This window comes from Capsicum annuum, chromosome 12 (genome assembly GCF_002878395.1).
Source record: "Capsicum annuum cultivar UCD-10X-F1 chromosome 12, UCD10Xv1.1, whole genome shotgun sequence".
In the NCBI taxonomy this organism is placed as follows: Eukaryota; Viridiplantae; Streptophyta; class Magnoliopsida; order Solanales; family Solanaceae; genus Capsicum; species Capsicum annuum.
In genome coordinates this window covers 140,378,013-140,390,241 of record NC_061122.1, presented here as the reverse complement: position 1 = coordinate 140,390,241, position 12,229 = coordinate 140,378,013, and positions in this window count along the sequence as shown.

The following is a 12,229-nucleotide window of genomic DNA, read 5'->3' as shown; positions in this document are numbered from 1 at the left end:
CTAATAGTATTCTTTGCATAAGGTGGGCTGGACGACCTACATCTAACCGTTAAATCCGTTCTAAATAAAATTCTACCATGAATGAGTCTAAGATATCTAATATCACTAATAGATCCTTAAAAACCACAATTTAGTCCTAAGATAGCAATGTTTACGTAAATAACAAGTAATTAATTTAACTATGCCTAATTACGGTTCCTTAATTGGCTAAAATTTCCAAATCCTACTTAAGATACCTTCAAGATCTAATTACCATCCCAAAACTAGTATAATATCACATTTACACTATAATTAAGATCAATCTAAGAGGAAGGTAAACTTGGCCTACCTGGATCCTGAAGAAGGACCAGTAAAAGCTACTAAATCATCGATTTCCCCTTTCAAAAAGCATCCACACGATGCCACAACATCAAAATGATAATATACTCATCAATATGAGAATAATGGTACTCATATTACATTTTTGTATTTTGTGTTCAAAATTATGTAAAAATCCCATGTGAAGCCCGCTTGCAGAATCGCACTCACGAAACCGTCAATGCATCCCTCTATGCTCAAGAAAAGTTTAATCTCATGAATGGGTAAATTCTAAGATCAAACGAGGCCTCAATCTACTCACTAAGAATCTGGCAAACTTCAGATTAAATTGAAGAATTATCCAAAAATTTAATAGAAACTAAGATTTTGATTAAGAAATGAGAAATATGAGCTCACAAACACCCCAAAATCTTTTAATAATATCCCTTTGAATTTCCCACACTCTCTAGGGTTTTCACTCATGCGACTTATGAGAAAATAGGAGAAAAACTGGGTAAGTTGGGTATTTAAGGACACACAAGTTCCACTTATGTGGCCACTTGACTACTTAAGCGGTCATTGCTGAAGTGGCCAAGTACTATTAAACCAGTATCTACTTGGCATGGAAGACACCTAAAGTAGACAAGCTGGCGTTAAAGTGGCATCGACTTTAGTAGTCATACTACCTCTTAAGAAGCTTTCTAGGAAAGACAGGACCTCTAAAGCACCCGTTGCCCGCTAAAGTGGTCTCCGCTAAAGATCTCAAAGGTCACTTTTATCGGATGCACCAGCTGAAACTTGGAAATCTATTGACCCCTCGGGAGTCGTCTAGAATACGATAAATACAAATAACTATGATACCCTATTAAATTTGATGTTTCAGACATAATGGCTCAATCAAAATTTCTATTCAAGGTTGTTTCAATCAAAAGTGAGGCCCACACCTAAGAGCCATTTTAATCAAATTTTGACCAATAGCCCAAAATATGTCTAAAATCCTTGAACCCGTAGCAAAGGTCCTCCTAGTCTATATTTGACATTCCAGTGCTGATAGAATTGTCAAAATTAGAATATGAGGTTGTTGAATTGAAGTGTTTTCCTAATAGCCAATTCTTACCAGCGAATACTTCAAAAAGTGGCTCCAAATACCAAAAGAACTTCCCAATAACTAAACTGTCAGTTCCAGCAAGTCATAAATGACATAGGGAAGCTATAGAAAAGTTGTAAATGAAAAAAAAATCATGAAAATAAAGAAAATGACCTGGAGTGTCATTACATTAAATATCACCCCAAATTCTATCAGAGAAGTTGGAGTCAAGAGGGAATAGGGAAGAGATTTTCCCTTTCCCTTTGACATGAGAACTCTTCATGTTTTTTGAGAGGAGAACTTAGAGACTTTAACCATCTTTTAGAGAGAGAGAGAGAACATAAAGATGGAGAAAAAAAGAACGGAAAAATATATAAAGGGATAGAGTATGTAAAAAAAAGTAAGAAAAGAGTGAAATAATACCTAGGAAGATGGAGAATGCCATAATTGCCTTACACAAAAACTAGTGTTAGGAAAATGGAAAGAAAAAATCAAGAAAGATATACATAAATCAAATTTTTATCACAAATGTTTCCTAAATTTCAACCTACACGTGGTGGGGAAAGTAAGAGATAAGAAAGGGACAACTCGACCCACAAACTAGTTAATTAACCTAAAAATGGGGTTGAGGATGAAGAGGCCACATACTATAGAACTGGATAGTGTATAATACAAAAAGCACTTCCCCCTAGTCAGATAAGAGAGTGAGTCTAGCATTCAAAATGCTAGTTTAATGGATGATGACTACAGTGGAACTGATGCCACAATGAGTCCAAAAAAAAACCCAAACCAGTGAAGGCTGATATAATAAATAGTAAAAATCTAAGGTTCAGGGATTGTTTTTTATGGCAAGTGAAAGGGTTAGAGAAACTTTAACAAGATGGTTTATCCACAATAGGAAAACGTAGTATCAAGACACCTTTTACTGAGGAGGTATGGATAATTACTTTCAAGATAGTAGAGTATCTTTAGGTCAGGTAGTGGTTCAATCATTACAAGTTAGGATAGACTAGCAAAACATTTGGGAAGAATTATCTAACAATGGTTTGCGAGTTTTATTCTTACTATGCTACTACTCTGGAAAGCATCTACAGGAAAGGGTAAAAAGTTACAAACTTGAACAAAGCTACAGTTCAGGGATTCCCATTGATCATTTTATATCAACTATTCCTACAAGGGGAAGGTTTTAGGCCATTAGCTAGTACTTTAAATTTTGATAAAAAGATGGAAAATAAAGCGAATCAAAGTCCTTGGATAGTATGAGTATTGACTAAGCAACTAACAAATGATGAATCACAGTGCACGAATTTAAAAGTCCACTTTATATTTTGTATCAAAATTCTAGTGGGCATTAGCGCAGTTCCAATTGATTCTTACTAAAGGGGATAATACTTTAGGTAAATTTATCAGGAAGTATTAGTAGCTAGCTTGATGTCTGGTTTCAAGATAAACTTTAGGGAGATCATAACCGATTAAATAAGAATATGTGATACAAAGCTCAATATGTCATTACCATTTTCTTGCCTTGTCACTCTGTTATACAAGGAAGCCATGTTATGGTATTAATCGGTATAGATGTCAAAACAATTGCAACAAAGGCTCATAACTTTAAGAATTTTGTGCTGAGGGAAATCTTGGGATTTGACTAAACAAACAAATATATTTTTGACTTGATACTCAGACTAGGGGAGATACCCTACTATTTTAAAAGCTATTGGATCCGTATTAGGTATTTAACTAGCTATTTCCTCAATTCCACTAACTCCATCAACTCTTGGCATGACCCTAAATATCGATTCTATGGACACTCCTGCTACTACAGCTTGGACTTTGGATACTGCATTCACACCTTAAAATTTGATAAATAACTAAAACTATTTACCAAGCAGTTTGAACCCTTTGTTAACAAAGGTATCAAAGTGCATTGGTGACTCATGCCAGCCTCTAAAATTGCCTTAAAAATATTGAGGATGCGCTTGATGTGTAATAGGGGAGTTCTCCTTTGGGTGTGGAGTTTTTGGTTCGTAGTGTTGGGGCTATAGTTATTGGGGTTAGTGGTATTGAGTTTTTTGCATCCTGTACTAGTTTATTATGCACTTATCTTTTGTGTTTGTTATACTGTTAGTTTGTTTTGTGTACCATACTACTTTGTATTCGCTTACTTTTTGTATTTGTTATACTGTTATTGGTCCTAAGCTGGGGGTCTATCGAAAACAGCCTCTCTACTTCTCTTGAGGTAGAAGTATGGTCTGCGTACACTCTACCCACCGCAGACCCCACTTAGTGGGAATACACTGGGTATGTTGTTGTTGTTATTGTTGTTTCTTGATGAAAAATTAAAGGCTATAACTAGATTGAATGTTTCAAAATTTGAAGTTGAATTAGAAAAATCTCAAGTTGACATCACAGAGCTACAGAATAGACTCACCTTTATTTTCCTGACTCTAGATAATGAGGAGTTGCAGGAGGAGAAAGATGAAAGTTTATATGAGTTGACTAAAAAACCTCTAAAATACAAGGTCAAGGGTATGCTAAAATGTAAAGAAAAAGTGATCCAGGAAAGGCTGAAAAAAGAAGGAAAAAGTACAAGAAGAAAAATTTAAAGAAAGTAAGGAAGAGATAATTAAAGGATCGAGAAATGCAAGAGAAAGTTTTACAGGCTCGAGCCGCTAGAGCCTCAACTATTGTCCCACATATTGGTTATGTTGAGTTGAGTGTATAGTATTCTACTCCACCACCAGCTACATTAAGTTTGTCAGTCATCCCTAGTGCCATCGTTGATGATATTCCGACAGAAGCTACAACCCAATTTATGTCATAAGACATAAACTCCTAAGTAACCATAGTTACGTACTTCATATAGAGCTTTATTATTTCATTATTGATGCATTGGGGGATAATTCATACCTTTTTTATAGGGGTGGGGTATCTATGTTCGCTTAAGGGCTTTTATTATTGTATGTTTATCCTCAAGTTCTATTTAGTAGAATCGATATATTTAGGTTATTTCAATCTAATGTGTTATTTTTAGGGTGATATAAGAAAAGAGGTTTAGGTAACTTATAGAGATCATTTGTGACGAAATTCAAAAATGAAAATGAGGACCCCTAAAATATTATTTGTAATGCAGTGTTTTCATTTTGATATATTCACTATTGTGGATTTTTGCATAATATTAGATGTATATGAATGTGGAAAATATTTCTTAAGGTTGATTATTATGAATATAATAGTTAGTGGCTGATTGTGATATTCCATGATAAGCGTGTGTGAGTTACATTTGTTTAGTTCTTGCTCTGTGAATACAATTCATAACTTGCCCGTTGGTCTTGCATAGGTCTTTGGATAGGATATTAGTAAATGATTGTAGGCCTTGTTTGATTTTAGTCCACCTAATCTAATTGAATATACAAATTATAATGATATATCCCTTGTTCTCGAAGTGTATGCTTATTTGAACCTTTATATTCATTAGCCGATTCACCTTCTCCATCTTTATTGAAACCCCTATTTAATCCTAGTCTCTCATTAGATATTGTGTACCTCAACTTTGGAAAATAATCAAAGTTTTTTAATTAAAAAAGTTTTTTAATCAAAATAGGCCAATGACCCTTTATTTACCCCAAAAAATAAGTATATGTAAAAACAAATATCTAGACCAAAATATATCAAAAGGTAAGAAAAATTCAAAATTAAAAAAACAAAACAGAAGTTGGAAGATCCCTAAATAGGAAATTTTATCCATCGCCTCTTTATTTTCCTCATTTTTAGATCAAATTTGCCGATGAAGCACCAAATTCCAATAAGGTAATGAGTGGATAAAGGTCATTAGGTGTCCTCTCAACATCAATTTTACCTATTATTTCAGGAAGAGGGAATCTTGGGTATATGTCACTTTGGGCACCTTAAACTCTCGCAGGTGCCATGAATCAATCCTAGTGAAGACTTCTTCAGTTTTCCTCATTAAAACTAAGAATTACTGAATAATGTCGCATCAATTAATGTCGCATTGAGTATATAACCACCTCTCTAAATTCTTTCATCAATTTATAGATTCAACTCCAAATGAGGCTAATACCATTACTCAAGGGCTCCATCCATAAGACCTATTCTTATTTACCTTGACAAAGCTAATAATCACATATCTTCTTACTATCATAAACTAAAGGTGATGTTTCTTTCTAACTTTAATAGTGAAAATACTGTTCTATTGCTCCACCTAAGAATTTAAGATGTTGTTTATCATTGATGTTTTTATTTTGGTATGCGATGTCTTTATGCAGGTTAATTCCTATTTCTATCCCTTTTGTTGACTATGTGTTGTTCTATTATTGCTGTGATGTTAACTACATACCATATCCCTTATTTTGATATTTCTTTATGCACAAATTAGGAACTTTGTTTTTTTTTTCAGTTTTTACAATCATTTGACCTATATTTGGAATCTCCCAAAAGTCGTTAAAAGTTAATTTGTTGTACCTGTAAAAGTAAAAATTATGTTAGCAAAAAAATCTATAGGGAGTTCCCTTTACTCAATGTGTGTACCACTTCTACCATGCCTTGGTACTTTTTTGTGATGTGAAAAATCCTTATAATATCCATATTAATTGTCCAAGGAAATTCCCAACTCTTATCTAGAAACTTCTGTACAGTAAGAGAATTAGTTTCCAACACAACAGGTAGAAAGTTATTTCAACACAAAATTCTAGAACACTTTTTATTGCAATAACTTCTTCTTCTAACATTGTCTTATCTTTTATTAATTTAGATTCAGCAAATCTGAACTCCCGATGTTCATCTCTAATGCCAAAGGCAATAGAACTAGGGCCATGATTACCCTTACCTACAAAATCTGAGTTATATTTAAAGACACTATTGGTAGGAGGGTACCATTTGATCACTTTACACATAATCAGTGGGGTATATTCCTCGAAGTACTTCACTATTAGTGGCCAATTATCTGTAATGCCCTACAGCTAGGGATGTATAGATAGAGAAAACATATGCAAAGTTCTATTAATTTCCATATCAGAGCAAACCAAGACCCCCCCCCCCCCCATGATAAATAGTGTTTCTCATTTTCTAAATCTGCCACACCACAATAGATAGTGCTGCCTTGAACAAAGCTTTCAGTTTTGGTACATTTTCTGTCAGCCACCATTAAAAATAGTACTCTTTAACTATATGAAAGAGCCCTCCATACCAGCTTCTTTAGCAAATAACTGCCATATGTTTTAAAAATTAGGATAGTTCAAAAAAGGTGTTTAAATGTTTCCTCCATGTTGTTGTTAAAATAATAACACCACTGAATTTTCCACTTTCATCTTGATCAATACCTCCACAATTGGTATTATTGTTTTTGTTGACATCTAAACTACACCTCCTCTAAGAAGATGATACGGTCGTTGTCAAAATATAGTAACCCAACAGAGGTTGGGGTCGATTCCTAAGGGAACACATGGAATCATAGATCTCAGCAGTTGTAGTTAACGAACAGAACAAGAAAAGTAAATGGGGGAGAGAGGGTTTGTAGTAATCTCTAACAACTAACTATATCAACATTAGTTATACTTAGTCATAGGTGAACACTAGGATTGTGTCCCCCTAGCTTCTCAACTCCATAGGCTTATCATGCTTTGTTGAACCAAGCCAACACTTTGTATGAAAAATTGATAAGTTATGCACCTTCTACAGATTTTTGGACGAGGAAAAGGATTTTACCCTTTACCTTTTGAGTCTCATGATGTTGTCTTACTAACCCTTATCTTTATTCTAGTTAATAATTAAATTTTGGGTCTCTAGTTATTAGATGAAAGCTAACTATCTTACTTAGATATTACCCAGTAGCGTAGATCGACAATTAAACCTCGAATTACTTTTGTCATTATCTTTTCCTACTTACTACTCCTCTTTTGGGGTAAGTAGAAATAATCTAGGCAGGATCCTAATGTTTGGAACAAGTAAAAAGTCTATTATAGTGAAGATAATGAAATGCATGCCATGGGTATCGGTTCAATTCAATAATAGAACTTTCCCTACTTCATCAATCTGCCAAGGTTTACACAACCCTAGCTATGCCTTTTTAGCTGCTTATGCTTGTGAAGAACTTAATAACATTCATAATTGAAAGCATAGATTAAATCATATTGATAAGAAGTATAAAAACCCACAACCGTAACTGAATTAATGAACTAAAGTCAATACAAGAGAATCCCAAGATCAAAATTAGATCTTGGAATTAAAATATGTTTTTATGAGTATCAAAAGTTTGTAAATCCTACTAAAAACACGTAAAGGGTATTTATAGTACATGAGAATACCCTAAAACCATAGCCCAAATGAAATATGAAAAAACAAGGTCAGTGGCCACATATCGTCTGTACCTGCGCCCTGACCTTGGGCGCAGGTAGTACCGGCGGTCTTGTCCTAGGGAGCAAGTACACAGCGTTGGTAGCAGATGAAAAATCCTACAAGTTCAGCTCTCAAGATTTTGGACTTCTAGCAGTTTTTTAGCCTACTTGCAGTCCGTAGGTCCTACATGCGGTCCATAGGTTGACTTAGTAAGTGCAGGGAGTTATCTTTTTAGTTTTTCTTTAATTCTCGAACATGATCTGATCACGAACAAGCCAAAAAGTGTCCCGATCATCCGTAATTTCTCCAAAAATGGCCAAAAATACCATTTTCACCCTTTTCACAAACTTACCATCCAAAACATGATTTTCTGCATAACATACCCAAAATGCATCATAGCAAACAAAATAACCTCATAAACTTGCCTATTTTCCTCGTTTTAAGCATCGAAAGTGCTATATTTCTATAGTATATCAACACACTTAACTTAGAATGTCTGCATATCCCCAAGCAATAAACGACAACAGAAATGATGCTTAACTAGGAGAATTTAAGCTACTCAAGCCAATTAGTTAGCACTTTAAACTCAAATTAAAATATCCCCCTCTTATCTCAATTTTCAAAACCAAATATGTATGAAAATGAAGCACAATAATGTACCCAATGGGATCAGTGTATGAAAATTACATTAGCAACATACAACCACTATATATACAAGTTACACTACCCGAAACAAGCAAATAGGTAGCAACATGACTCAAGTGCCCTTCCTCACAACAAGGATATCCCACTCACTCAAATAAAATAATGCATGTCAATTAAGGGATGGTCAGGAACATTCACACTCAAAAGAAAAGTTCCAATAAATGCATGTCGAATATCATAGGCTTGTTTTTATTTTCATTACTATAGAATTCCGATAGTCAGGTTAGGATCATTATAGGACTTTTCTCGGCTTGTAAAGTAGTCTTGGGGTTTGTATGGTACATATGGACATATCAAGTGACTAAGCCTCTTTGGCACTACACTAACCTTGGGGTCTCACTTACCAGCCAATTTTCCATTTTTATTCCACCCATATTTCTCCCTTTTAATTCTTTTATGCATATTCAGGCTGGGTGTGGTCTTTTATTCTTTCTTTTTTGAAATTTTTCACAATTTTTATTTTCTTTTTCTACCACACTCAGCCCTACTAATTTTTTCTTTTATTTTACCATTCTTCATACCCACTTTACACTACGCACCCCTATGATAAACACCCTCAACTTAGGTATTTTGCCTGAGTTGAGGTGCACAATATCAAAGGAGAATCAAGGCCAAAATAGGTTTATTGTAATATAAATGGGAAGTGAATGGTGGAACAAGAAGAATAGGCTTATGAGGCTCAAAATAGGGATAAAGAGATATCATTCACACATGGAAGGTCATTTATCCTAAAAGTGGACTAAAATAAAAAATGGCCTATGATCCTTTCCTAACTGACTCTTCTTCAACCTAGGCTAGACAAACCAGGTAAGTTCTTAATTCAACACACAAAGGGAACTAGGTGGTATCTCACACACATATAGCATAGAGTCAATATTACCAACTTCTACCTATCTGGTACATACAATTGTTAGAAAGTGATTACAATGTCCCTAATTCTAATGCCATAACAAGATCCACAATCTTTTCACACACACATATATATATATCCACATAGTTATAAAACACAATTTTTTGGAGGGTATCAAAAATTAGTCAAAACATGACTACTTCCCTCAATACTTAACATCTCCTAATTATATAAAAACACAACACAATATGAAATAAAAAATAATACGACAAAAAAAATATCCTAGACATGCTGGTTCTACAACCATACCATGATCGGCAAGAAAAGAAAATGGCAACCAAAACCTACGGCGGCATGTTGTGCCCACCCCGAACTAAAAATTATACTTTGTCCTTAATACACTAAAATGAAATAAAGCAGACAGAGGTAAGAACATACCTGGGATTCACTAGGACATATACCTTTGGTTGCCTCCCAAGCAGCGCCTGATTTACAATCGCAACATGACTCAATTCACTTGGCTACTCAGACTTTGCCAAGGTGTATTTCAGCATAAACTCTTACTTCTTCTAGGTTTCCCATGTAGTGTTTCACTCACTACCTATTCACTTTAAATGGGATGTCACCATAATGTTTTATCTCAATAGCTCCATATAGAACACCTTAAATACAGTAAATGGTCCATCTATCTTGATTTCATCTTGCCAGGAAATAAGTATAGTCTTGAATTATGTAACAAGACCAAATCATTGGGTTTGAATATTCTCTTCTCGATCTTCTTATCATGGTACATCTTTATTATTTCTTTGTATATAGCCAAGATCTAATAAGTATCGAGTTGTAATTAATCCAAATCATTCACCTTGATCAACCTCAAGTTTTCTACATCATGCCACTCAAAATTTAGCCTTTTTAATGCCCCTAGTGCTCTATTCTTTTAAGATCAACCGGTAACTAACATGCTTTTCCATACACAAAATGATATGTAGAGTCACCTATAGGGTCTTATAGGTTGTATGGTAGGCCCACAATGCATAGTCTAACTTTCTAGACCAGGCAGCCAATATAAACTTTATCTCTTTATTTTAATCTTCTACTTGCCCACTCATTTGAGGATGGTAAGGTATCGCCATCTTATCCCTTACCCCATATCTATCAAAAAGTGCTTTGAACAAGCAGTTTCAGAAGAATGACCCACTATCACTGATAATTGCATATACAGTGCCAAATTAGGAAAAAATATTTCTCTTCAAAAAGGTGGTGACACTTTTATCTTCATAGTCTAGAAGTGAAACTGCCTCCACCCATTTTTATACATAGTCAATCGCTACTAGAATGTATCTCATGCCATAGGATCTCATAAAAGGGCCCATGAAATTAATCTCCTACACATCAAACAACTCTAACTCCAAAATAGGCATCTTGGGGAGTTTCTGGCACCATGAAATGCTACCTTGACGCTAACATTGGTCAAAGGCTTTTGCAAAATCATGAGCATCCTTATAAATTGAGGTCCAATAAAACCCACACTATAGAAACTTGTGGGTTATCCATGTGCCACTGTGGTGACCCCCAACTGGTGAAGAATGACAAGTTTCCAGAATGCTTATCATCTCCACCTCTAGAATGCATCTCCAAATCACACCATCTGTGCAAATGCTAAAAAATATGGCTCATCCCAAAAGAACTTCTTTACCTCATGCATAAATCTCCATCACTACTGGAAGGATAGATGTTCTTGGATAATATTACTTGCGAAATAGTTGAAAAAATTAGCAAACCAGAGAACAGAATCATGAGATGCTGCCAACACTTGCTCATCAAGAAAAGTATCATCTATCTTTAGATTATACCTTAGTTTTTGTATGGTCTCCTACTCAAGTCAGGATAAGTGGTTTACAACTTGATTTTATTTCCCTTTACGATCCATGACTTCAAAATTAAACTATTTCAGCAAGAGAACCCAAAATATCAATCGGGGTTTTGCATATTTCTTCAACATCAAGTATGTCAAGGTTGCATGGTTAGTGTGAACAATAACCTTAGTCCCAATCAAATAAGACCAAAATATTTGAAAAGCGAAAACCACCACAAGTAGCTCCTGCTATGTAACTATATAATTTTTTGTATGGGATTTAAAGCTTTGATGGTGTAGTATATGGGATGCAATATATTTTATCTTCTATGTCCTAGAATAGCTCTAAAGGGCACTCATCCCACATCACACATTACTGTAAAAGGTACAGACTAGTCAGGAGACACAATGATGGGCGCTAAAATCAATCATTCCTTTAGGCATTTGAAAGCCTTGAGACAAGCATCGTCAAATAGAAATTTCTCCTCCTTTAAAGCTTGCATAGAGGGCTTGCAATTTTAGTAAAGTCTTGATGAACCTCCTATAAAAGCCTGCATGACCCAAAAAACTCTGTATGCCTCTGAATGACACTGGCGGCGATAACTTTTTAATTACCTCAATCTTTGCTTTATCCACTTCAATATCATGTATGGAGATCTTGTGCCCTACCATGTTACCTTATTTAACCATGAAGTTGCATTTTCCCTAGTTTATTACCATGTTGCACTCTTTATATCTTTGTAGTGCACTTTATAAATGGGCTCGTAGTCATTGAATGAGTCCCCAACCACTGAAAATTCATCCATGAATACTTTAATAGTGTCTTCCACCATGTCAGAGAATATGGACATCATACATCTCTGAAAGGTGGTTGGTCTATTACACAACCCGAACGACATCTGCTTGAATGCAAAGATCCCATATGGGCAACTGAAAGTAGTTTTTTCTTGGTCTTTGGGAGAAATAATAATTTGACTGTAACCTGAATTCTTGTCAAGAAAACAATACCAACCCCATCCTACTAATCTGTCCAACATCTGATCCATGAATGGCATAAGGAAGTAATATTTTTATGCCAGCTTAT